Source organism: Eleutherodactylus coqui, chromosome 6, assembly GCF_035609145.1.
Source record: "Eleutherodactylus coqui strain aEleCoq1 chromosome 6, aEleCoq1.hap1, whole genome shotgun sequence".
In the NCBI taxonomy this organism is placed as follows: Eukaryota; Metazoa; Chordata; class Amphibia; order Anura; family Eleutherodactylidae; genus Eleutherodactylus; species Eleutherodactylus coqui.
In genome coordinates this window covers 235,184,718-235,211,254 of record NC_089842.1, presented here as the reverse complement: position 1 = coordinate 235,211,254, position 26,537 = coordinate 235,184,718, and the positions used below count along the sequence as shown (strand labels likewise).

The following is a 26,537-nucleotide window of genomic DNA, read 5'->3' as shown; positions in this document are numbered from 1 at the left end:
AGGGTTGTGCGGGGGGTTGGACAGCAATGCCAGCATGTAACCCAGGAGAAGAGGCAGCGGTGTCACCCGCAGGCAGAGATTGTCCTTGTTGCTGGTAGTGTGGTGCTTAGCTAAGATGTGCCTTGCTAATGAGGGTTTGTCCAAAGTAAATTGTTAGGGGGGTGACCGCCAGGCTCTTGCCCCCATTTTGGCTTAATAGTGGGACCTGGGAGACTTTCTGATGTTTTCTGGTGTTTCACAAGTCATCCCCTATGCGGAGCATCGGTCCCATACAAAAATGCTCAAGTCGCCCATTGACTTCAATGGGGTTCGTTACTCGAAACGAGCTCTCGAGCATCGCAGAAAGTTCGACTCGAGTAACGAGCACCCGAGCATTTCGGTACTCGCTCATCTCTAGTATGTGTGCATTTTTTTGATGTCCATGTTGCATCTGTATTTCATACGTGCAAAAAAAAATAGCCCTTAGGCCGCGTTCACCCGGCGCGTCGGACTCCACATGTGGATTTCTGCAGCGGAAGACCTGCGATCATTCACAGAAAATAATTTTATAGCGTTTTTCTGCGCGGATGTACGCTATGTACAGTGTATCATCTGCGCAGACGATACGCTCCAGCTGGCTTTTCTATTGAAGTTGCGAGTGTTTCCACCGCTCATACGCAATGTTAATTACATGTGGGCAACAGAACACTCGCATCCACTGACTAGTGGAATCCGTGCAAAAATAGAACACGCTGTGATTTTCACGCCCGGCTGTATATACACTACCAATGTGAATGCATCCGTTCACACGGGAAAATATAAGGCGTGCAGAACCGTGAAAAATGGAACATACGCATCTGAAATACGCGCTGACGCATATACGTTGGGCAAAAACATAGATCTGGAACTGTCTTTTGCCTGATATACGCTGGCCAAAGCTGCAAAAAGCTGACAAGTGCCTCTAATTAGGTATTAAAAGTCAATTAAGACGTAAAAACGTGTGAACGGACGCACAAATCTAACGTTTGTGCACCCGTTCAGATGGCACGGGCCCCAGCGCATATACACCGAGGCCGCAATGCCGTGGGGGACGTGATGTCTCCTCCTACCCTCCCCCTCGCCAGCTCACCTCCTCTCTCCTTTCCTCCGGCTGTTTGCAATGGGAGTGGGCGTAACGGGGACGGAGCTAAGCACCCGCATCCTCCCCGCCTCTTGTTTGCAGCCAGCAACAGGAGGGAGTGGAACTTAGCCCCGGCCCACCCCCTCCCATTGCAAACAGTCAGAGGGGAGGAAAGATGAGGGAGGGAGTTTAGAAGTCACGCTACTAAACTTCCTCCCACCTCCCTTCTCTGGCCGCTGTCATTGGCTCTCATAGGAGCCCATGCAGCAGCCCACGTATTCCGGCCAGAAAGATAGTTCCAGGACTATCTTTTTGGCCTGGCTTGAAAGCGCCCAGTGCTATATTGGCCCTGCTGGGTGCTTTTACACCGCTGGAATACGGCCATATGATCTGATGCATTGGAATCCAATGCATCAGATCGTAGCGTATATTGGCCGGCCGTGAAAACGGCGTCCGATATACGCTCGTGTTAAAAAAGAGCCCTTATATTTCACAAACTGAAAAAAAGTAGGACCTTCTCTATTTTCCCCATAGAAGACTATGAGATTTGCAAATACGCAAGGGAAAGCGTGAAACATGGCGCAAAACGCAGGGAAAAGAACAAATCTGGAACTCATCAGGCTAATTAGCCTTTTAATCCATGTGAATCCAGGTGAACTGGGCCTGCGTGCGCCAAAAGTCCAGTCCCCAGGGAGAACAGCTGATTGCCCCAGATCCCATGAATAGCATCCCCAGCAATTAACTGATTTTCTCGGTGAAAGTTATGGCCTGCTACATATGGCTGCTGCAGTAGTGGCTTCAGAGAAAATATAGTATTACTCAATGGGCATACCTACAAATGGGCATCCTGCTGTTGCAGGTAGGTGGTCATATGGCGCAGTGGTGACAGATGGAGTCGACACATTTTATGAAAAAAAAAAACTTTATTAGAATAGAAATTAAAATGAGAGCCGTGCCTGCATTTACAAGCGCCTGCCACTATACGCAAGTCGGCGCATAGGCTTCCGCTCCGACCTCTGTGTATTTGATGTGGAAGTCACGGAACCGACCTCCCATGTAGTGGCCGACGCTTGTAACTGCAGGCACGGGTCTCATTGAATACTATGAAAGCAGTGCCTGCAGTTACAAGTGTCGGCCACTACACGGAGGTCGGCACGGAGGCTTCTGCTCCAACCTTTGTGTTATTGCGGCGCTGACAGCTTGCACCCGCACATCAATAGTATTTCCATGGAAAAACCCCTTTAAGTAGGAATTTTTACATTTATGAGTAAACATGTTTTGAGCTGAAAAAAAAAAACTAAAGAAAAGGTAAAAGAGAAAAATTATTGGTACCCTCCTCATTTTTGTTGCATATGTAGCTGGAAGTCCGTTCTCGGACAGGTCAATTTAAGCAAACCAGGTACTATGAAGTGCTGCATCTCTAATGTAGATCTGAATGATTGTCCTATTGGGGGAGAAGTGTTGATTGGGCCCCATAGCTTGCCTGAGACCCAGGGCTCCACCCTGACACACCACTTTTGTGCAACTTACAGGTTGCGTTTGTTAAGGTCTACACCCCGCAACTTGGAATTGTAGAAACAGGTATCCCACTCTGCAGCTGAGAATTGAGATTTTTGTGGTTGGCATATTTGTGTTTGTGTACTCTGGACATATCTACCTGGGGGAATTAAAGTTAATGATAACTTGACCAGTATTTAATTTTGTCAAACACCGAGGACAGCTTTCATTAAAAAGGGGAGAATTGTAGTGACCCAGACTTGTCACTAATACGTGTTAATGCAATTCAGGGAAAGTAGTTTTATAGAACTGTTTATTACTGAGAGAATTCTGTTTAATGTGTTAAATTGGGGTTGGTGATTGGAGGACCCAAGAGGTGGGCTGCATTCCCACGAACGTATATCGGCTCGGTTTTCACGCCGAGCCGATATACGTTGTCCTCGTGTGCGGGGGGGGGGGAGGATGGAAGAGCCAGGAGCAGGAGCTGAGCTCCCGCCCCCTCTCTGCCTCCTCTCCGCCCCTCTGCACTATTTGCAATGGGGAGAGGCGGAATGGGGGCGGGGCTAATTCTCGGAACTTAGCCCTGTCCCGCCTCCTTTCATTGCAAATAGTGCAGAGGGGTGGAGAGGAGGCAGAGAGGGGGCGGGAGCTCAGTTCCTGCTCCTGGCTCTTCCATCCTCCGCCCCCCCACTCATGAGGACGATGTATATCGGCTCGGCGTGAAAACCGAGCCGATATACGTTCGTGTGAATGCACCCTTAAGAGTGGAGGGAGACAATATCCCCAGTGATTCAGCATTGTTCAGCACCTATTTAGCCCCTCAGCTTTATGCTGCTGGGAAGGCACCAAAGTTTATAAATACCCATGTTTAGTTTCAGAACCTTCAGATAGTTGGTAACAGTTGGTTAAGGGACAGCAGTATACAGCTTCATCCCTAAGGGCTCCCACAGATGAACATATGGGTAAATATGCTTGGTGCAATGGAGAATATTTGTGCATGAACTGGGTTTGGAGATGAACGCAAACATGCTGATATGCGTATGCCAGCATATAGTACTGTACATTTTGTGATCTAAATGCCAGTTTACCCCCTTTCTGTGGAATAAAATGGTTAATTAAAGGAGATGTCCCGCGCCGAAACGGGTTTTTTTTTTTTTAAACCCCCCCCCCCCGTTCGGCGCGAGACAACCCCGATGCAGGGGTTAAAAAAACCACCCGCACAGCGCTTACCTGAATCCCGGCGGTCCGGTGACTTCAATACTTACCGCTGAAGATGGCCGCCGGGATCCTCTATCTTCGTGGACCGCAGCTCTTCTGTGCGGTCCACTGCCGATTCCAGCCTCCTGATTGGCTGGAATCGGCACGTGACGGGGCGGAGCTACACGGAGCTACACGGAGCCCCATAGAGAACAGCAGAAGACCCGGACTGCGCAAGCGCGGCTAATTTGGCCATCGGAGGCCAAAAATTAGTCGGCACCATGGAGACCAGGACGCTAGCAACGGAGCAGGTAAGTAAAAAACTTTTTATAACTTCTGTATGGCTCATAATTAATGCACAATGTATATTACAAAGTGCATTATTATGGCCATACAGAAGTGTATAACCCCACTTGCTGCCTCGGGACATCTCCTTTAATGCCAAATTAGGGGCAGCTGTCTTTTTTCCCCCCTGCGTTTCACACAGGGTAACACCCTCACCCTACCTTTTTTTGAGCTGCCATAGACCTCTATGGCAGCTTTCTGCGTAAATTGCAGAAAGTTAGGACAAGGCCTATCTTGTATTGCGCAAGAAACATGTTCGTGGGAATGAACCCATTGAATCAATGGCTTTGCTTTGTCACGTTTTACAGGCATGAGTTTCACACGCACGAAAACCTGCACAAACACATTTGTCTGTTTAAGCCCTAAATCTGAGGAAAAGGAAAAGGTGCCAGATACAATGCTAAAGTATATCCCAACACCCCAGTGAAAAATGTGGACAAGCAGTATGTCAATGTTTTATAGGAACAGCGGTATCTCCAGTCACCAAACTCTATACTTCGATCTATGGATATGGACTGTATAGAACACCAACTTGTTCACCTGAACCTTCAATAAAAAGTAAGTTTTGCTGTTAAACGCTACATCGCCCTCCAGAAGCAGAGACCAGCATCTAGCACCAAGTCCGCCACCACACTTTACACTATAGTGCAGCCAGGTGGGAGTCAGAGAAATAGCTACCATGACCCAAGCTGCTCCAACTCCAGCCAGCTACACTAGTAGTTACACCAGCAGTCTGGCTGTCAGTAATCAGGCAAGCCTAAGGTGACCAGAAGTCCCGATTTAGGAGGGACTGTCCTGCTTTGAGCACCTGTGTCCTACTTTCTGCCAGGACCCCAGCGCAACAGCCATTTGTCCCGCTTTCGGAACATTTGTCCTACTTTTGTGACATCAGGTCACCATTATAATGATAACCAGCCTGGGTGCTCTGGCTCCCTTGCTGGCAATCACTTTGCCATGGCGCGGCCAGATGCACACACTGACGGCAGTCTGTGCATCTAGGATCTTTGTCCCCTCCTCCTCTCACCTCTGCTTTAGGCCCCCTGTCCACAGGCGTTGCGGTATCCCGCGGCGAAGCTCCACTGAGGGATCCGCCGCCTGGGATAGATAGGCTGACCGCGGAGAATCGGGGCAATTCGCAGCATTCTGCAATTGCCCACCGTGAGCGGAGAATCTCAATGATTCTCCGCTCGTGGACAGTATGCCGGCGCTTTCCATAGCAGTGCTATGGAAAGCTTCAGAGGGTGTGATTCACCCCCATGGACAGGCACCCTTATGGTTCTACAAGAGAGGAGAGGAGAGGGGAGGGGAGGAGATGCTGTGGGGGGCACACACACTTCTGCCAGCAATGCTGAGAGGAGCAGCAGTGCTGTGAAGACCAAGAGGAGGGTAAGTATATGGGTCTTAGGGGAGTGCAATACTATTGGGGCTACTGTGGGGCTCACTATTATTGCCGTGTCTACTGTGGGGGTTCACTATTATTGCTGTGGCTACTGTGGGGGTTACTATTCTTGTTGGGGCTACTATGGGGGGTCACTATTACTACTCGGGCTACTGTGGGGGTCACTATTATTGCTGGGGCTACTGAGGGGGTCACAATTACTACTGGGTTTCCTGTGAGGGGTCACTATTATTACTGGGGCTACTGCAGGGGCCACTATTATTGCTGTGACTACTATGGGGGTCACTATTACTACTGGGGTTGGTTTATGGGGTCACTATTACTACTGAGGCAACTCTGCACATGGCAGCATAGCTCAAGCTGATTTAGGAGATGTTTACACATGGTGCTCCTCAGATTACAGTCTCCTGCATCCTGGTCATGTGCGGCACCGCTGGTCAGGTGATGGTGGTCAGGTGAGGCCCGCTGGAAACCATAAGCCGGGGAGCGCTGACAGCGGGAAGCCTTCGGAGGAGTGGAGGCAGAGCGCCGCGTAGTATGAAATCAGCTGCGGATACATTGCTGATTTCCAGTCAATATCCACACCAATGTATTTTGACTGTTTCTTGGATGCAGAAATGCTGCGGAATTCGCTCCCTGTCTTTTCTTGAATCGGCCCTGTACTTTTAGCGACGGAGGTAAAATCATATGTTGTGATAAGCCCCGCCCCTGACCACACCCCTCTGTCCCACGATGATTCTGGGAAAATCTGGTCACCTTAGACAAGTCCCAATCTTATAAAGATGTATGTGCAGGTTTAAAGCCCATTAATGACCACTGTAAAAAAAAAAAAAAGGGTATTGACAGTCACTAAGGGGTTAACCCTTTCCAATCCACTGTCTGACGTCTGAAGACCTTCTGATTGAAGGCTGTACAGCTCCGATGTCGGAAGACATCCGGCAGGGTATTCTTACTGTATATTAATGCCCACTCTATTGTCGGAATCCTCTCCAGCATGTGCCATACAGCAGTACTGGCTCTAGCCAGCAGAAGGCGCCATTGTATAATGGCAGAAAAAGAGAACTCTCTAGGAAACCCTGAATTCAAAATTGGATTGCAAAGGGTCAAATATCAGCCCTCCTCTTCCCCTGTGCCCACCATCTCATTTCCACCCTCCACCCTTTAGATAAAACACGCTTCAGCCATGATGTAATTCAACTTTTAATTGTTGGGAAAGAGTTAATCAGCCTTCCAACTTTCTTTGCTTTGTTTTCTCTGGTGTTGCAGCTGAAGCGGTCCCGCTGTGTTAATGATGCATTAGAGATTGCTGGATTAAAGTGGAATTCTTCTCCAAAGCCATAAGACATCATCAGCGGGATTTCTAAATGAATTCATTACGGCTCGTGTTATTACAAGCGATGCTAAATGCGTTGTTAATGAACAGTTTCTGTAAGCCTCCAGCGTGTGGAGCCCGGCACATGGGGGAAACGGCAGAGATAGTATGTGGGGCGTACAGGATGTTTATGGTTCCCCTATCAGGTCGGAGCTGTGATTCTTCTACAGGTTCCCCCCCCCCATTCCCCCCCCCCCCCCCCATTCCCATCCTGCATCCCCTCTGCTCTGCAGCGCCACTCGGAAAAACAAATTACAGCACAGCGAAATTCTGCTTGTGCCGGCAAATGGTGAATTACTGCCTGAGATGTGAGGACGACACCGGGGGAATACAAAGAAATCCAGGCAGAGTCCTACAGAAATAAAGTTTCTTCCATGCTTTCTTTTCCCAATCGGGGAGTTGAGCGACACCCATAAATTTTCCATCTTCCCTGGGCTGCTGCACCCTAAAAATGACTTGTGAGTTCTTTATATTAAGGTCATTGGATACTCGGAAGCTCTGCTTGATTTTATCTCTGTTTGATAATAGGAGGCTCAGACAATTTTTGGTTGTTTTTTTTCCCCCCCTTTTTGTTTTTTCATTGTTTTTTAAAGGGGTTGTCCCGCGCCGAAACGGGTTTTTTTTTTTTTCAACCCCCCCCCCCGTTCGGCGCGAGACAACCCCGATGCAGGGAGGTAAAGAAAGCTCACCGGAGCGCTTACCTTAATCCCCGCGCTCCGGTGACTTCTCTACTCACCGCTGAAGATGGCCTCTTCCTCCGTGGACCGCAGCTCTTCTGTGCGGTCCATTGCCGATTCCAGCCTCCTGATTGGCTGGAATCGGCACGTGACGGGGCGGAGCTACACGGAGCTACACGGAGCCCCATAGAAGACTGCAGAAGACCCGGACTGCGCAAGCGCGGCTAATTTGGCCATCGGAGGGCGAAAATTAGTCGGCACCATGGAGACGAGGACGCTAGCAACGGAGCAGGTAAGTATAAAACTTTTTATAACTTCTGCATGGCTCATAATTAATGCACAATGTACATTACAAAGTGCATTATTATGGCCATGCAGAAGTGTATAGACCCACTTGCTGCCTCGGGACAACCCCTTTAAGGGTGCAATACTCTCATTGCAAACAGTGGCGAGGGGGCAGAGAGGGGGCTGGGGCTCAGTGCACTAGCTCCTGTCCCGCCTCCTCCCCTTGCAGAGAGGGGCAGCGTATATTGTCCAGGCGTAAAAACCCGACCGCTATACACACGTCTGAATGAGCCGTTATTCTTCGGGTCGGTATGACTATAGGGATCCCAAATTTACATACTTGTTGTTATGTTTCACCACCTAGAAAAATCAAAAACTTTTTCTTTTTATTTGTTTTTGTCACTACTTTCTGACAACCATGATTTTTTTTTTTTTTACCTCAACGGAACTGTGTGTGTGTGTGGGGGGAGGGGGGTGTTCCTAGCTGAACTGTATTTTTTTTAGTATCGTTTTGGGGTAAATATGACATTTAAATTTTTTTTTCAAATTCCATTTTCTGTGGAGCATTGTGTATGTTTTTTTGTTATCATGTTGATGTGATATTTTATTCATCCTGACCTTTTGGAATTTGGTGTTACCAATTAAGTTCATTTTTTATTATTTACTTAGTTTTTCTTATTTGTTCTTATTATCCCCTTTATTTGTAAATGAGGGGAAAGTTGTTTTTTTTTCACATGTACTGTATATTTGTTACATTTTTAAAAATTGTATTTAGTTGTCTTTTACATTTATTTAGTACCCAACTGGGACTTGAACTTATAAACTTTTGATGGCTTCTACAATAAAATGGTCTGTGCTGTCATTGCATTACATGTAATAGAAATATTACTCCTTAGGAGTCCAGTGGGTAGCACTATCAGTCATACATACTATTTATGTATGCACACTTATGCAAAGAACGCTGTCAATCATTAATTGTGTCAATCATGGGGGCAAGGGTGCAGTGACTGCCACAGGGTAGTGGCAATGTTGCAGTGACCGGTACAGAATGAAGGCATCAGTTTATTGATTAGCACAGGGTGGAGCCATCAGTGTAGTGACTGGCACAGGGTGGAGGCATCAGTGCAGTGACTGGCACAGGGTGGAGACATTAGTGTAGTGACTGGCACAGGGTGGAAGCATCAGTACAGTGACTGGCATAAGGTAGAGGCATCAGTGTAGTGACTAGCACAGGGTGGAGGCATCAGTTTATTGATTAGCACAGGGTGGAGGCATCAGTGCAGTAAGTGGTACAGGGTGGAGACATTAGTGTAGTGACTGGCACAGGGTGGAGGCATCAGTGCAGTGACTGGCACAGGGTGAAGCCAGCAGTGTAGTGACTGGTGCAGTGTGAAAGCATCGGCACAGTGAATGGCAAAAGGTAGAGGCATTTGTGTAATAACTGGCACAGGGTGGAGGCATCAGTGCAGTGATTAGCACAGGGTCGAGCCATCAGGGTAGTAACTGGCACAGGGTAGAGGCATCAGTGTTGTGATGAGCACAGGATGGAGGCATCAGTGCAGTTACTGGCACAGGGTGGAGCCAGCAGTGTAGTGACTGGTGCAGGGTGGAAGCATCCATACAGTGACTGGCATAAGGTAGAGGCATCATTGTAGTGACTGGTATAGGGTGTATGCATCAGTGTAGTGACTGGCACAAGGTAAAGGCATTTGTGTAATCACTGGCACAGGGTAGAGGCATCAGTGTAGTGATGAGCACAGGGTCGAGCCATCAATTTACTAACAGGGTAGAGGCATCAGTGTTGTGAATGGGACAGGATGGTGGCATTTGTACAGTGACTGACAGAGGGTGGAGACATCAGTCTTGTAACATGCACAAGGTGAAGGCATCAGTGTAGTACCGTGTTTCCCTGATAGTAAGACCTACCCCAATAGTAAGACCTACCCCAATAGTAAGACCTACCCCAATTTTCATGGAAAGCTTGATATATATGCCCTCTCCCAAAAATAAGCCCTAGCTAGGCAACATGTTAAAAAAAACAATACTCACCTACCACCGGTGTTCCAGTCCTCGCGCTGGTCTCCATCTCTGCTGCAGGCTGCCGCTTCCTCCTTCAAGCGGACAGAGCAGTTCTTCCTGGAAGCGGTGCTTGAATACCCCGCCTTTACTAAGCTATTCATTCATGATGTCCTTGAATGGCTGTGATTGGCTAATTGAGAGCCGGCTCTTATTGGCTGACGCGAAGATCGATTAACCAATTAGAGCATTAGCTTCCTGGAGGCGGGGTATTTAAGACACTGTGTGTGGGAAACACGGTAATAAGCATAAGGTAGAGGCATCAGTGTAGTATCTGGCACAGGGTGGAGCCATCAGTGTAATGACTGGCACAGGGTGGAGCCATCAGTGTAATGACTGGCACAGGGTGGAGCCATCAGTGTAGTGACTGTTGTAGCATGGAAGCATCAGTACAGTGACTGGCACAAGGTAGAGGCATCAGTGTGTAGCACTCCAGAGGGGTGACCCTGGGCACCTGGCTAACGTGAAGAGCTGGGTGGGATAAGTGCTGGCTGCTCATGGTGGCAGTTACCAGGCTCTGGTCCCGGAGGGATGACACGCAGCCAAGGCCAGAGCAGAATTGTAGGCTAGCTTCAACACCCCTATGATAGGGAATGCTAATAAACAGGATGGGGGGAGTAGTAATACAAATCACCCGTGACGCCACCGTTCCCACACACCAGTATTCTATGCGGCGGAGAAATGAACTTGTGTGTAGTACCTCGGGTCCCTAGGAACGGTTAAAGTCCAGTATAACCTTTACTGGAATAATAACTTATATAACAGGTAATGCAGGTACAATTCACTTTAAAGGGTGACAGACTATAGCTCAGAGGTAGGGAGGATACACAGGATAAATACGGCCCTACAGTCCACGTTATCTGTATGTCACCAGTCCTGGATTGGGAGCACTCCAGAGGAGGAGGGGGGTAGGGGTCACTCCGCAGATACTCTGGCAGACAATTACTCATGAAGGCTTAGCCAATAAATACCCCGCGTGGCAGACGCCTGGGTGTCACAATGAAGTACCTCTGTGTGGTGATCCTAACTACAGATGGCCACACAGGAAAAGCCTGTGGTGTGAACGGGTTGCTGCTTGGAGCTTAAAGGGGTTGTCCCGCGCCGAAACGGGTTTGTTTTTTTTCAATAGCCCCCCTGTTCGGCGCGAGACAAACCCGATGCAGGGGTTTAAAAATAAAAACTGGATAGTACTTACCCGAATCCCCGCGCTCCGATGACTTCTTACTTACCTTGCGAAGATGGCCGCCGGGATCTTCACCCACGGTGGACCGCAGGTCTTCTCCCATGGTGCACCGTGGGCTCTGTGCGTTCCATTGCCGATTCCAGCCTCCTGATTGGCTGGAATCGGCACACGTGACGGGGCGGAGCTACGAGGAGCAGCTCTCCAGCACGAGCGGCCCCATTCAGAAGGGAGAAGACCGGACTGCGCAAGCGCGTCTAATCGGAAGATTAGACGCTGAAATTAGACGGCACCATGGAGACGGGGACGCTAGCAACGGAACAGGTAAGTGAATAACTTCTGTATGGCTCATAATTAAAGGGGTTGTCCCGTGAAAGCAAGTGGGGTTATACACTTCTGTATGGCCATATTAATGCACTTTGTAATGTACATCATGCATTAAATATGAGCCATACAGAAGTTATTCACTTACCTGTTCCGTTGCTAGCGTCCTCGTCGCCATGGTGCCGTCTAATTTCAGCGTCTAATCTCCTGATTAGACGCGCTTGCGCAGAAGGGTCTTTTGCCATCTCTTCGCTCCGGCACGAGCCGGCATTCTGGCTCCGCCCCCTTGTACGCGCCATCCCGTAGCTCCGCCCCGTCACATGTGCCGATTCCAGCCTCCTGATTGGCTGGAATCGGCACATGTGATGGGGGCGGAGCTACGTGATGATGCGTACAAGGGGGCGGAGCCAGAACGCCGCTGCTGCTGGAGCGCATGAAGGCCTCCTGGAAGCACGATGCACCGTGGGACAGGACAACACAGGCGCCATCTTAGCTGCTGAACTTTATAAGTTATTATTTCATCTCAACAGTAAGTAGGAAGCGGTTTTTAAACGGTTTAAAGGGCTGCTTTATGCCGGGGGGTGACTGGGGGAATGTGCAGATTTAAAATTTTGCGGTTTTGGCTCGGGACAACCCCTTTAATGCACGATGTATATTACAAAGTGCATTAATATGGCCATACAGAAGTGTATACCCCCACTTGCTTTCGCGGGACAACCCCTTCAAGTATTAGGCTATCTCTCTCTCTCTATCTGTTAAAGGGACTCACTCCTCTCACATCCACATTCAAACGCTACGGGGTGTCGCTTCTCTTCCTCCATCTTCACATAAATGGAAACTGAAGGTGCTTCCATGCGGCTCTGTGTTAGCATTCTCTTCGAACTCTTGAAGATGGACAACTTCCCCGCTCTCATACTCTCACATTTATAGCCTCACTTGTACCACATGACAAGACAAACTGATACATCTATATGCAGTCAGTAATTTTATTACTGTTACCTCTCAAGCGCCAAAGCTGTGCAACACACACACTGGATATGACAGGACAAGCGTCGCACAGTGCATCTACATAGGACAAACATGTATGACATTTATGGGGGGGACCAGGATGGTGTGCTGGGCCACTACAAGTGTACTGATTAGCACAAGGTGGAGCCATCAGTGTAGTGACTGGCACAGGGTGGAACAATCAGAAAAGTGACTGGCACAAAGGAGAGGCATCAGTGTAGTGACTGGCACAGGTGGAGCAATCAGTGTAGTGACTGGCACAGGGTGGAGCCATCAGTATAGTGACTGGCACAGGTTGAAGCCATCAGTATAGGGACTGGTGCAGGGTGGAAGCATCAGTGTAGTGACTGGCACAGGGGAGAGGCATCATTGTAGTGGCTGCTGCAGGGTGGAGACATCAATGTAATCACTGACACAGGGTGGAGGCATCAGTGCAGTGACTGGAACAGGGTGGAGCCATCTGTGTAGTGACTGTTGCAGGGTGGAAGCATCAGTACAGTGACTGGCACAAGGTAAAGGCATAAGTGTAGTGATTAGCAAAAGGTAGAGCCATCAGTACAGTGATTGGCACAAGGTGGAGACATCAGTGCAGTGACTGGGATAAGGTGGGGACATCAGTGTAGTCACTGGCATAAGGTGGAGGCATCAGTGCAGTGACTGGGATAAGGTGGGGACATCAGTGTAGTGATTAGCAAAAGGTAGAGCCACCAGTACAGTGATTGACACAAGGTGGAGACATCAGTGCAGTGACTGGGATAAGGTGGAGGCATCAGTGCAGTGACTGGCACAAGTTAAATGCAATTGTGTAATAATTGGCACAGGCTGGAAGTATCAGTGTAGTGATTAGCACGAGCCATCAGTATAGTCACTAGCACAAGGTGGAGGCTAGGGTGAGTAATGAGTGTAGTGATGAGCACAGGATGGAAGTATCAGTGTACTGATTAGTACATGAAGGAGGCATCAGTGTAGTCACTGGCACAGGGTGGAGAGATGCGTGTAGTGATTAGCACAGGGAGGAGGTAACAGTGCAGTGACTGGCACATGGTGGAGGCATCAGTTTAGATTTGAGCACAGGATGGAGACATCAGTGTAGTGACTGGTGCAGAGTGGAAGCATCAGTACAGCAACTGGCTCAAGGTAGAGGCATCAGTGTAGTGACTGGCACAGGGTGGAGACATCAGTGTGGTGACTGGTACAAGGTGGAGACATCAGTGTGGTGACTGGCACAGGGTGGAGCAATCATTCTAGTGACGGGCACAGGGTGGAGCCATCAGTGTATTGACTGGTACAAGGTGGAGACATCAGTGTGGTGACTGGCACAGGGTGGCGCAATCATTCTAGTGACGGGCACAGGGTGGAGCCATCAGCGTAGTGACTGGTGCAGGGTGGAAGCATCAGTACAGTGACTGGCACAAGGTAAAGGCATAAGTGTAGTGATTAGCAAAAGGTAGAGCCATCAGTACAGTGATTGGCACAAGGTGGAGACATCAGTGCAGTGATTGGCACAAGGTGGAGACATCAGTGCAGTGACTGGGATAAGGTGGGGACATCAGTGTAGTGACTGGGATAAGGTGGAGGCATCAGTGCAGTGACTGGGATAAGGTGGGGACATCAGTGTAGTGATTAGCAAAAGGTAGAGCCACCAGTACAGTGATTGACACAAGGTGGAGACATCAGTGCAGTGACTGGGATAGGGTGGAGGCATCAGTGCAGTGACTGGCACAAGTTAAATGCAATTGTGTAATAATTGGCACAGGCTGGAAGTATCAGTGTAGTGATTAGCACGAGCCATCAGTATAGTCACTAGCACAAGGTGGAGGCTAGGGTGAGTAATGAGTGTAGTGATGAGCACAGGATGGAAGTATCAGTGTACTGATTAGTACATGGTGGAGGCATCAGTGTAGTCACTGGCACAGGGTGGAGAGATGCGTGTAGTGATTAGCACAGGGAGGAGGTAACAGTGCAGTGACTGGCACATGGTGGAGGCATCAGTTTAGATTTGAGCACAGGATGGAGACATCAGTGTAGTGACTGGTGCAGAGTGGAAGCATCAGTACAGCAACTGGCTCAAGGTAGAGGCATCAGTGTAGTGACTGGCACAGGGTGGAGACATCAGTGTGGTGACTGGTACAAGGTGGAGACATCAGTGTGGTGACTGGCACAGGGTGGAGCAATCATTCTAGTGACGGGCACAGGGTGGAGCCATCAGTGTATTGACTGGTACAAGGTGGAGACATCAGTGTGGTGACTGGCACAGGGTGGCGCAATCATTCTAGTGACGGGCACAGGGTGGAGCCATCAGCGTAGTGACTGGTGCAGGGTGGAAGCATCAGTACAGTGAGGGAGATGCATCAGTGTAGTGACTGGTACAGGTTGGAAGCATCAGTACAGTGATTGGCACAAGGTAGAGCTATAAGTGCTGTGACTGGCACAGGATGGAGCCATCAGTGTAGTGACTGGCACAGGGTGGAGCCATCAGTGTAGTGACTGGCACAGGGTGGAGCCATCAGTGTAGTGACTGGCACAGGGTGGAGCCATCAGTCTAGTGACTGGTGCAGGGTAGAAGCATCAGTACAGTGACTGCCACAAGGGATATGCATCAGTGTAGTGACTGGTGCAGTGTGCAGACATCAGTGTAATGATTAGCACAGGTTAAGCTATCAGTGTAGTGATGAGCTCAGGATGGAGGGATCAGTGTAGTGAGTGGCACATGGTGGAGGCATCAGTGTAGTGAGTGGCACATGGTGGAGGCATCAGTGTAGTGATTAGCACTGGGTGGAGGCATCAGTGTAGTCACTGGCACAGGGTGGAGACATCCGTGTAGCGATTAGCATAGAGTGGAGATATCAGTGTAGTGACCGGCACAGGGTGGAGGCACAAGTGTGGTGACTGGCACAAGGTCAAGGCATCAGTGTAGTGACTGGCACATAGTGGATGCTTCAGTGCATTGATTAGCACATTGTGGAGACCTCAGTGTAGTGATTAGCACAGGGTAGAGGCATAAATGTAGTAACTGGTGCAGCATCCCGTAGTATGCCCACACTGGGGAGCTGGTGGGGTAGAGTTGGCACTTGTCAAGGTGGCTCCACCAGACTCCTTTCCCCCCATCCTCGGGAGGAACGCACAAAACCTCAGCCAAGGCACCACTAGGCCTCTTCCGGGTAACGCTGGGACATGTTGTGGATGTGAAGCTGTCACGCGTGACGCCACTGTTACTTTCTCGCAGTAGATTATCTGTTAGATGAATAAAGAGAGTCCACACACTGGTAAACTTGAATACCTCAATCACTGGGAATGGGCAGTGACTGGAAACTTTACTGTAGAAGATTCAGTAGAATATAGCTTACTCACACATGCAGGAATGACAAGTTGTAGTGCTAGGTCAGGAAGGATAACTCAGGATGATGTTGGGCCTGAGGTCCAGTTATCTACACTGCTCCACTCCTGAACAGGGAACATTCTGGAGGAGGACGGGGGAAAGAGAACACTCCACTGACACTCACTCTGCACTCTGGTAGAAACCTCTGCATGGCGGACTTCTCACCTTTCTCTCTCCTCGGAAGTGGCTCCTGGCATGGAAGGCCTCAGGATACCTTTCCTCCTCTTCCATCACTTCACCACATGAGGGTTAAAGGTACCCCCATGTGGCAGGCACTCTCACTCTTCTCTCAACCGTTGAAGATCAAGAACTGCCAACCACACCCCAATCACTCACATTTATAGGGTACAGATATCACATGACAGATATTGATACTTTTCCAGACATATCCCAGTCACTTTCATACATTAACCTCTTGCATGCTGCAGCTGTGGAATACACATAACAGAAGACAAGACACTTTGCACAGTGCATCCACATCAAAGAAATGACAATTATGGAGGGGCCAGAAATAGGTGTTTTGGGCAACTACACTCGCAAATGGTAGAGGCATCTGTGTAGTGACTGGCACAAGGTGAAGGCATCAGTGTAGTAACTGGCACATGATGGAGAAATTAGCACAGGGTGGAGGAATCAGTGTAAGGACAAAAGGTTTCATTAACGGCTTGTGAAAAACCCTATGTACCCTCCAAGTAGCTGGCAATTCAAGTTCATAAGCAAACGGATTTACTACCCACGTAGTGACAAAGGGACCCACGTAACGTGGCGCCAGTTTTAAAGATGGAACCTTCAATTTGAGATTTCTAGACGACAAATATACCTTCTGTCCCATCCTGTAAGGTTGAGACCCCGACAGACTCTTCCCACTACGCAACTGCATAAGAGCCCCCGTTGCTTCCAGATTCTTCTGTACCTCCCTCCATACTCCCTGCAACGCATCTGTGGCGATATCAGCTGCAGGACAGGCAGACGGAGTAGAGATAGCTGTAAGGAAGTGGGGATGCTGGCCTTATACGCAATGGAATGGAGACACCCCAGTGGAAGAACAAGTACGGTTGTTTAGTGAAAAACTCTGCCAGCGGCAGGAATTCTGCCCACTGATGAGCCCTTTCGCTAAAAAAAACAACGGTAAATATTGCACCAAATCCTGGTTCTTCCGCTCAGTCTGACCATTAGTTTGCAGGTGGAATGCTGACGAGAAGGAAAGCGACGTTCCCAGGTTTCTACAGAAGGCTCGCCAGAATTGTGCAACAAACTGAACCCCGAGATCAGATACAATGTTCTCGGGAACCCCATGTAGACGAATGACTTCTTTTACTAAAAATCTTGGAAAATTCTATCGCGGTAGGTAACTTCTTTAGCGCCACGAAATGAGCCATTTTTGAGAAGCGGTCTACAACAACCAGGATCGTGGTGAACTTCTGAGACTCAGGTAGATCGGTAATAAAATCTACCAATAAATGCGTCCACGGACGAGAAGGCACCGGTAAAGGTCCCTCCAGACGACGACTTTTACTGCGTGCACAGACAGAGCATCCTTTAACAAAGTCGCCAACCTCCTGAGAAATGCCTGGCCACCAGTAGTGTCTAGAACAAAGATCCAGAGTCCCCTGAACTCTGCGAGCACAGATGAGTGACACTCTTCAATGACCCTGAGACGCAAGGTCTCTGGCACAAACCATCTGCCCTCTGGCACCCCCGAGGGAGCGTCCTGCTGATAATTTTGTAGACAAGGGACGAGATCAGATTCTACAGCTGCCACCACCACCCAGGTGACTAAATATTCTTGGGAGCCACTGTCTCACTTTCCAGCGAACCGAAACTCCATGAGAGAGCATTCGCCTTCACGTTCTTCTCCCCTGGAATATAAGTAACGATAAAGTTAAACCTGGCGAAAAACAATGCCCACCTAGCTTGGCGAGCTGTGAGTCTCTTAGCATTGGCGAGATATACCAAGTTTTTATCATCAGTATACACGGTAATGGGATGCCTTGCCCCCTCAAGATGGTGATGCCACTCTTCTAGAGCCCACTTAATCGCCAATAACTCACTATTACCCACGTCGTAGTTCCATTCCGCCGAACTGAACTTCCGCGAGAGGAACGTGCATGGGCTATACCCTGCTCTCCCACTGATTTCCTGAGACAATACAGCCCCAGCCCCACCTCAGACGCATCGACCTCAATGAAGAACGGTCACCGCGCCAGACTGTACTTGTACCGGAGCAGCAGTAAATGCCCTTTTGAGATGACCGAAAGCCTCTAAGGCTTCTGGCGACCATCTTACCAAGTCGGCCCCTTTCTTGGTAAGATCGGTCAGGGGTTGCGCAATAATCAAATAAATCTTGATGAATATACAGTAAAAATTTGCGAACCCTAGGAATCGCTGGAGAGAACTCAGGTTATCCGGTCTGACCCATTGGCAGATTGCTGCCACTTTATCAGACTCCATTTGAATCATCGTGGATGAAATCACATAACCAAGGAAAGACACTTATTTAGTACCAAAATTGCACTTCTCCAACCTGACAAAAAGTAGGTACTCAGGCATACAGGTCAGAACCAGCCTCAGGTGCCGCACATGAGAATCCCAGTCTGGAAAATACACTAGAATGTCATTGAGATATATGACTAAGAATACCCCCAGGAAGTCATGGAAGACTGCATTCATAAATCCCTGAAACACTGCGGGGGCATTACAAAGTCCGAAGTGCATGACCAGACATTCGAAATGTCCTAATAGGGTGTTGAATGCAGTCTTCCACTCATCCCCTTCTCGGATGCAAATTAAATTGTACGCCCCTCCTTAAGTCCAATTTGGAAAACCAGTGGGCCCTTACCACTTGATTCAATAAGTCAGGAATCAAGGACAAGGAGCACTGGTTCTTCACAGTAATTTTATTCAAAGCCCGATAATCCACACAAGGCCTCAATGTCCCATCCTTCTTCTCTACAAAGAAGAGACCTGCCTTGGCCGGGGACCTGGACGGCCTGATGTGTCGTTTGGCCAGAGACTCTTAGATGTAAGACTTAAGGGCTTCGTGCTCACACCCCGACAAATTGAAAATGGCTCCCCTAGGGATGGGACTGTCGGGGATCAAATCAATACCACAGTCCCACTCCCTATGGGGAGGCAAAGCCTCAGACCATTTCTTGGAAAATACGTCATGGAAATCAGACAAAGACTTGGGAATAAATATGGCACCTGCTGAACACATAGGTATAGTAGCTAAGTGACTATGACAGGACAACCCCCAATGTGTCAATTCCCGAGTGGACCAATCAAATCAGGGATTATGCAGTGCCAACCAGGGCATACCTAGCACAACATCAACAGACATCCTCTCCATTACTAAGAACGACAGATTCTCAGAATGGAGAGCACCCACAGTGAACTGTAACATGGAAGTCCTCCACTGGACAACACCCGCAGACAGAGGGGTGGAATGAATGCTAGTGAAGTGTATGGGCATCTCCAATGCCGAGAACTCAGCCATCAGGGGTCTGACAAAGCTTTGACTAACCAAATTAGCGGCAGCACCTGAATCAATAAAAGCCTGACTGGACCGAGTGAAATTCCAGAAGCCAATATGACAGGGCACCAATAACTTAGAGAGTACGTGTGATCCTAGGTGACCTCCCCGACAGTCGCCTAGGATCTCAAGTTTTCTGCCGTTTCGGACTGATGTTGTAGACAGTTCAGAGGACAGGTCGCTACACGATGTCCGGCTCTCCCACAATAGAAGGGGCAGCAGAAACATACACTGACTCCCGCTGCTCTTGGGCCACCATATGACCAGACAGGTCTTGGATCATGACCATTAACTCCTGCAACTGATTTGCAAGGGTACTCATGGCCTCCATGGGAGACTAAAAACAAAACCCGCTGAGCAATTTTAAGGGCCAGTTATTATATTACAGTAACCTACCCTGGATACGCCAGCCCGTGTTGTCCTGGATCTTACCCGTAACTTCTGTCCCTGCCTACTTGCCTTCACTCCTGGCTAACCCCAGACGGGCAACTGGGCGGCGGTCCCTACGCTATCTAGGGACCGAGAAGGAGCGCTGGCGTACCTGGATGAAATGGGTAGACTACCAACAGGACAGGCAGATGAAAAAATACCAACACGAAACAATACTGATAGTACCGAGGCAGATGGAACAACCTGGCAGATGGTAACAAAATAGCAGATAAGCTGACAGAGGCAGGAGACCTACAGATGCAGACTAGCTAGCAACCTGAGAGAAACCTATAACTGGCAGTGATTGCAGTCACTGCCAGACTTTTCAACAGAAGCCTCCGCCCAGAGGCGGAGAGAGGGAGACAGCCAGCTTCCCATAGCACATCAAAAGGGAGCTCGTGCACGGCAGCTGCACTCCCAGGTACGTGCGCACTTCGCTGCAAGCCACCAGCACCACACCGGCCCCACTCCCCCAGCAGCCAGACCACAAGTCGTTGGGGCTGCGCCCTGACTGCAGAACCCAGCACACCGCCGCCTCGGGAGGAGCCACAACCACTGCATGGTAACACAGTGACTGGGAGAGGGTGGGGACATCATTACAGTGACTGACACATAGTGAATGTTCAATGTAGTGACACGCACAGGATGGAGCCATCAGTGTAGTGACTGACACAGGGTGGAGGCATCAGTGTAGTAAATGGCACAGGGTAGAGCCATCAGTGTAGTCATGAGCACATGGTGGCAACATTGGTATTATTGTATCTTGACGCCACTGGGAGCTAAGGGTTTGACAGCCCTTAAATAGAGGAATGCCCATGTCAAACCCCTAGCTCCCGATTGGCTTCAAAGATACTTTGGCTGGGAAACATACTTAGAGCTGTCAGCACATTGTGGAGGGCAACCGGGCTCCGCGAGGGCAACAGGGACCCTGATGAGGAACACCAGCAGCAAAGTAGGCCTAGCAGCTCCATTGCCGTTTCATCTATGGCAGCGGCACGCTCCTGACGGGAGTGCAGGAACAGTGGCGCTGATACTGACCGGGGTTTCCCCTTCTGCCTGCGGTGCTGTAATTGTGTCACCCCTCTGCTAGCTGCTGACTTACCCTCCTGCCTCCTGTTAGGCCTCATGTCCACAGGGAAAATCAGGCCTACTACGGATTCTCCATGGAGAATCCGTAGTGGGTCCCTCCTGCCCCGCGGACATGAGGCATAAAAATAAGAATTAACTCACCTCTCGCCCCCGCTCCGGATCTACCCTTCGCTGCGGCTTCATCTTCTCTTCGTCGCGGCCGGATCTTCTTTCTTCGGCCCGGCGGTTGCGCATGGCACGTCGGTTGCGTGCCCTGTGCATGCGCTGGCCTGAAGAAAAAAGATCTGGCCGCGACGGAGAGAAGATGAAGTCGCGGTGAAGGGAAGATCCGGAGCAGGTAAGTATATTCTTATTTTAGGTCTCCCGCGGGTCCGGACGGCTTCCATAGGCTTCAATAGAAGCCTGCGGGAGCCGTCCCAGCGGGAGACCCGCACGAAAATGGAGCATGGTCCATTTTTTTTCATGCTCCATTTTTTTTAAAATCACTTTTATTGACCATTCGCGGGTATTTATCTACCCGCGGGTGGTCAATGCATCCCTATGGGATGCGGATCCGCATGCAGGTCATCAGCTGCGGATCCTAATTCATAATTTGCCCATGGACATGAGGCCTTAGTCTTCTTGGCCCTCTCACTTGTGTAATTGGCAAGTGCGGTGCTGTAATTCTGGAAGCTCCTGTCCTGCAGTCACCGCCGCTGTCACGTCCTCTCCAGCGGCAGTTCGGCTCACTGTGCTTTCCCCTGGTGTCACTCTCCGCTGAACAGAGGGCGACAGGACAGCACAGTTCTGCGTCGATTCAGGTCAGTCCGCTTTTCCCCACTGTCAGTCTTCCCGCTTTCTGTCCCCGCTACTTGGGCTGCGGTGCAGCGGAACAGGAGTTTAGACAGACCGACAGGACAGCGCTAACAGTAGGGGGCCGTAACATAAGTCAACATCACTACCGCACATGGCTTGCATAGCAGGGACACCAATAGCACTGTCATGTCATCAACACTCACTGCCATTTCCAGTGAGTCGGAAGTAGGGTCTCAAGAGCCTAGCAACCCATTGGCTACACTTACAGCCTCCAGCAGCCAATCACGAAGTGTAGGCGTTACTAGGTTGTCAAACTGCCTACACCTACTCTCCAACCATACTTCCAGTGGCGTCAGAATACAATAATACCGGCAACATCAGTGTAGTTACTGGCACAGGATGGAGACATCTGTACAGTGACTGGAGAGGGGTAGAGCCTTCAGTGTAGTGACTTGTTCAGGGTGGAGCCATCAGTACAGTGACTGGCACAGGATGGAGGCATCAGTGTAGTGATTGGCACAGGATGGAGGCTTCAGTGTGTAGTAGACATGATGATAAGTTAGCATAAAATGTCTATTGATTTGTATAAACTAGATGTATTACGCAGCTGTAGTGATTTAACTCTGTAGAGGCTAATGGCCACACAATTTCATTATGGTAATTGATGAACAATGACATGGTGAAAGATGTGTGCTATAACGTTAGCCTAATGTAAAGCCACTTTGCAGCCTCTTAAGGGTTAAAATCACATTGCTGTACTTTAAGATTGAAAGTGAATCCTGGGTGTTTCCCCAGGCCTCCCCCACCCTCAACTTCTGAGACAAAGAAGCTGATTTTTGCCTGACCACTTGTTGAGGAGACAAAGACTGGCTTATACACTGGACCTGAGAGGGCTGTGGGGGGAGGCGGGGGATTCTATATGGCCCAACGAATGAAAATACAATATGCTATTGATGTAATATGCTATGCGCCCATAAAGGGCAGGTATTATGTGTTTCAATAAAGTGAGGGTCTGAGCAATGTACCGCCCAGATCCAGTTTAGATCCGAGACTAGTAGCTTGTGTCTGACTGGTTATTACAAGGCGTGCACATGCCATACTACATAATTAGGAAGCTACAGAATACCCTCAGAACCTGCTGGAGAATATAGCATCCAGAACAAGTGTAGTGACTGGCACAGGGTGAAGACATCTATGTAGTGATTCACACTACCAAGTGCAACGTGCTTGCGAAAAAATTCGCCTGGCATAAATCCTCGGAATGACATCCAATACCTTAATAGAGGCACCTGCAAGCTTTTCATTCGTTGGATGCCGCTGAACTGTCTCCCCCTCCCTTTTTATCCATCTCCCATAGGAGTCTATGGGAGCCGTCAGCGTATATCGGTGGAAAGATACCGATAGACCTATCTTTTCTGACCGCGTATAATTTCGGTCACGTATGTGTTCCTTTTTCCGGCACAACGTTTTTACGTGGCTTAAAATCGCTCATCTAAACGAATGCATTGGAGCCCAATGCTTTAGATTGTCGCGATTTTTGGCCGACCTAAAAATGCAGCTAAGTAGCTGCATAAAAACGCTTGCGTAAATGAAGCCTAATACAGATGGATACGTCTGGCTGCTGGATAAGCTGGAAAGGGGAGAGTTTAGTGAGAAGACTGATCAGTAGTGAGCTGCAGTAGATGAGAATGGATCAGGGCAACAATAAGAGTTTTTGCTTTTTTTACAGTAAGGCCTCATGTCCACAGGGAAAATCAGGCCCGCTACCGATTCTCCATGGAGAATCCGTAGCGGGTCCCTCCTGCCCCGCAGACATGAGCGCTGAAAATAAGAATAAACTTATCCGCAAGGGTCCGTGCAGATCTTCTCTTCTTCGCGGCCGGATCTTCTTTCTTCGGCCGGCGGATGTGCTTGGCACGTCGGTGGCATGCCGCGCGCATGCGCCGGGTACATCCGCCGGGCCAAAGAAAGAAGATCCGGCCGCAAAGAAGGGAAGATCTGCCCGGTCCGCTGCGGGTAAGTTTATTCTTATTTTAGGTCTCCCGTGGATCCGGACGGCTTCCATAGGCTTCAATAGAAGCCTGCGGGAGACCCGCACCTAAGGCCTCATGTCCACGGGGAAAATCAGGCCCGCTACGGATTCTCCATGTAGAATACCGCAGCAGGTCCCTCCTGCCCCGCGGACATGAGGCATAAAAATAAGAATAAACTCACCTCTCGCCCACTCCGGATCTTCCGTTCGCCGCAGCTTCATCTTCTCTGCGTCGCGGCTGGATCTTCTTTCTTCGGCCCGGCGGATGCGCAGGGCACGTCGGTGGCGTGCCCCGCGCATGTGCCGGGCCGAAGAAAAAAGATCCAGCCGCGACGGAGAGAAGATGAAGCCGCGGCGAAGGGAAGATCCGGAGCAGGTAGGTAAATTCCGATTTTGGTCTCACGCGGATGCGGACAGCTTCCATAGGCTTCAATAGAAGCCTGCGGGAGCCCCGCACCTAAATGGAGCATGGTCCGGATTTTTTCATTCTCCGTTTTTTTTTTAAATCACTTTTATTGACCATCCGCGGGTATTTATCTACCCGCGGGTGGTCAATGCATCCCTATGGGATGCGGATCCGTGGGCAGGAGAAGAGTTAAAATCCGCTGCGGATTTTAATTCTTCTTTTCCCCGTGGACATGAGGCCTAAGAGGTGCAGGTGACATGATATTATTTAGGACTACCCCTAGTGGTATATTTATATTTGCATGCTGATTTGATATCCCTGCCAACCTTTTATTTCTTTTCCATAGAATAATAAAGAAAAAGCTTCTATAATTACCGCTGGTCTTTCTGTGATATAAGCCCTGTCATGTCAGCCCTCTACCTGTAGGTGGTGCTGTTGCTGTTTGTGTATACCAGGGTAAGGCGTCTCGTTCCAGAACACACCAGTGTATTTGTATAGAAGTGATAACTAACATTTTACATATAATCCATGTGATTTGATGATTTTAGTCAGGTCAGAGGGATTTTCCACAATGTGCACATTTTACCTGCTTAATTCAGATCTTGTAACAGAGGCGACATCACATCCACTCAGACTTCTGTGATTTGATGAGCTGGATCCTTAGAATTCATTATTCAGCCCCAAAAATGGCTTTCCAAACTAGATAACTGCATTCAGTATAACTGGTCATACGGGTTTTCCCAACAAGTGACGTCAGGATCCTCTGCAGATTCGGTCATTCATGGGGTTTGCGACCTCCAGTTCTGAAGCACGTGGTGGTGTTATGTATGGCGCGGCGGTGATAGACGGACGCGGCACATTTCATAAAATCCGAACTTCACTAAACAAACTGGAATTCTGTGTCGCTCCACGGGAGGGGGGGGCAAATATGTTTAACGTTACATATAATTAACCGGAATCTCATACTTATAACATATGTCTCCATAGAACAGTCTCTGTACTCCGCAGAAGCGGGATCAGTGCGCCAAAGGTGCAGGATGCATCCCCTCTATGTCCCTCGGTGTCTCTTGCCATCATGTCTATTATACATAAGGGGATTACTTCATACTGATACTTATATCCATCATCACCAACCGTTGTCCTCGTGGTACTTCGCACTCATCAGTGTACTCCGTATTACCGAAGGTCTGCCGCGTCTCAACCTCACGGCCTAATGCACCGTAGGTGCCAGAGATCATCACTGAATTTAGGAGCTCCGTGTCACTGGGAAATACTCCCTAAGGCCTAGTGCCCACGCCCAGATTTCCGCGGCGTTTCACTGCAGCTATTAGGTTCTATTGAACCTAAAACTCAATGTACATGCTGCGGAATTCCGCAGCATGTCCTATTTCCTTCGGGTATACGTGCGGACGGCTTCCATTGTAGTCAATGGAAGCCGCCCGTCACGCTATACTTCCGCTGTAGCGCAAAGGAAGTATAGCGTGAATACGCACCGTGCCCACCGCCGGCCACGTCGTATGACACTGCGTCATGCGGGACTTCAGGCAGCGGATCTGGAGGTAAGTATGGGGTCTTTGGGAGGGCGCCATGACGGACTCCGCTGCGGTATTCCGCTTGCGAAGCCTGTCACAGCCGTGTGCATAAGGCCTTAGTCCGAGCTCCTCCATCATAGTCAATGTTGTACAAACAAAACACAGGAAAGGTGTCTGGCCTTCATATTTTTAAAGTTTTAACTGATCTTCGCAACTACTCTTGTGTTTTGGGCCTAAGTGCCACTGTAAGCCCAACTGTTGTGCCGTGGTAATTAATATTTTGTTATTGTATAGAAGTGCTTTATGAAAATGGTTTAATATAACAATAATTTGATAGGTAATTGAAATATTTTACCAAAATGTTTATTATTACAGTATAATAGCAACATTGTATGTAAGGCTAAAAGAAAAGCCCTATGTCCTTTCAGTTCAGCCTATTACCCCCCCCCCCCCCCCCCTTCCCCTTCAATGTTGATCCCGAGGAAGGCAAAAAAAACCCAATGAGGTAGAAGCCAATTTTTCCCATTTAAGGGAAAATAAATTCCTTCCCTACTCCAATCTGGCAGTCGGAATAATCACCGACCCTTCTGAAGTAATCAGTGATATAATACTGTATCACTCAAGAAAGGCGTCCAGGCCCCTCTTGTACTCTTTTAGTGAGTTTGCCATCGCCACATCAAACTTATTGGTCAGACTTCTAGCATTAATCACAATACAGTTTAGAGGTTTTTGGTTATTTTTCAAATCAACTGTACCCCTATTAACTTTTCTCCCACCATCCACCCCCATTTCCATTCCATTTTCCCCCATTTACTTAGTACCAGGTCACTGTCTCCACTGCCTTCCCCCCTATTTTTCTGGTTGCCTTTTCCCCCCAGTCCCTA

At 49.1% G+C, this 26,537-nt stretch overlaps 1 protein-coding gene across 1 annotated transcript in view; it reads right to left on the bottom strand.

The window, feature by feature from the left end:
- Positions 1-7,664, bottom strand: part of LOC136633421 (death-associated protein kinase 2-like) — a 704,757-nt gene extending 697,093 nt beyond the window's left edge. The window contains exon 1 of the mRNA XM_066609143.1: positions 7,646-7,664. The gene's annotated coding sequence lies outside the window, so the exon portion shown is untranslated. The remainder of the gene's footprint in view (positions 1-7,645) is intronic.
- Positions 7,665-26,537: the final 18,873 nt, after the last annotated feature.